The sequence below is a fragment of the Pediculus humanus genome, genomic scaffold (genome assembly GCF_000006295.1).
Source record: "Pediculus humanus corporis 1103172108268 genomic scaffold, whole genome shotgun sequence".
Classification (NCBI taxonomy): domain Eukaryota; kingdom Metazoa; phylum Arthropoda; class Insecta; order Psocodea; family Pediculidae; genus Pediculus; species Pediculus humanus.
In genome coordinates this window covers 439,512-441,175 of record NW_002987837.1, presented here as the reverse complement: position 1 = coordinate 441,175, position 1,664 = coordinate 439,512, and positions in this window count along the sequence as shown.

Here is a 1,664-nt window from a genome sequence, read left to right as displayed (position 1 = left end):
GGGAGAAAAGGAGGAGAAGGAGGAAATTGTGAAAAAGAATTATCATCATCATCATCATCATCGACTGTTTTTTGGTTAGTGGGAAAGAAGAAAAATTATTATTATTATTTTTTTTTAATGGTCGGTTCCGTGTGTGTGAGAGAGAGAGAGAGTTAGGGGGGGAGGGAATGGGCATTAAAATTAAAGCATGAAAGCACCGTTTTCATTTTCAAATCATGGAAAATTTTTAGTTTTTCTGGCAGGTCAATTTGGGTGTAAATGTAAATGAATGTTGTCGAGCAGAAAATCAAATTTGAGGCTTTTTCAACCGGGAATCCGGCGATGAGAGAGGGATAGAGAGAAGGAGAGAGAAAGAGTGAGAGAGACAAACACACACGCACACGCACATAGAGAGAGAGAGAGAAAGAGAGAGAAAAATTGCGTTGCACTTTTAACCACTTTGCATACCGCGAAAATTTATCCATCATTACCTTTTTCTCTTTCTCTCTCCCCCCTCTCTCTTCTTCTCTTTTCTCTCTCTTTCTCTCTTCATCGTTCTCTCCCATTGTCGCAGTCAACCCTCACAAAGTTACATTTTTTTTTTTTTTTTAATAACACAAAATAACCTAATTTACTTTCTTGATTAAAAAAAAAAAAAAAAAAAAATTAAAACTGGAACGACAAATGTTATTAATAATTTTTTTTTTCTCTCTCTCCTCGGCTTGATTTTCTCGTTCCACGTTCATTTTTCTCTCTCTCTCTCTCTCTTTCTCTGTGACTAATAAATAAATAAAATGGCCGTCGTGTAAAAAAAAACAACAACTGAGAAATTTTTTTTTTTTTTTTTTGTTTCGAAGGATTCTATTTAAAAAAAAAAATCGTAAATAATTATAATAATAATAATATTATTATTATTATAATTGATGATGATGATGATGATAATAATGATAATCATAATAATGATGATGATGATGATGATAATAATGATAATCATAATAATTATGATGATGATGATGATGATGATATTGTCGTTGTTTGTATTATTTTTACGTATATTGCGTTTTTATATTGTTATTGAAAACTTTTTAATTGTGTCGTGGCAGTAGTAACAATCACAACCATTCGATTTTAATTTTTATTCTGCGTTTTAAAACTTTGTTTCGATTTTAAATCAGCAAAATATTAATACAGTAGCAACAAAAAGGAATTCGAAAAAAAAGAAAAAGAAAGAAAAATTTTTTTCCCCCCCCCCATTTGCACGTGAAAAATTATTAATGCGAAACAGTTTGAAATTTAAAAAAAAAAAAACAAAATGGCAGAAATCATCGTTTGTTTGTTTGTTTTTTCCTTTTTTAATCTTCTATTTTTCTTATTCTATCCCATTTTTTTTTATAATTTTATAAATACGGATACGTTTTATTTTATTTTAAAGGTAATGCGTGATTCTGTTCAGACGTTCAGACGTTTTTTTTTTTTTCCGAAAACCTTTAAACCCGGTCATCCGTTAGAATGAAAAAAAATTTTAATTTAAAATTAATTAATTCTCATTGGTCGATCGAATGTGATTTATTATAAGTTGATATTAATTTTTCATATATTACATTTACGATTATCAGTCTTTGTTATTATTTTTTTCACAAAGATTTTCGTAACGTTTTTTCCATCACGCGTTTAACAATAAAAAA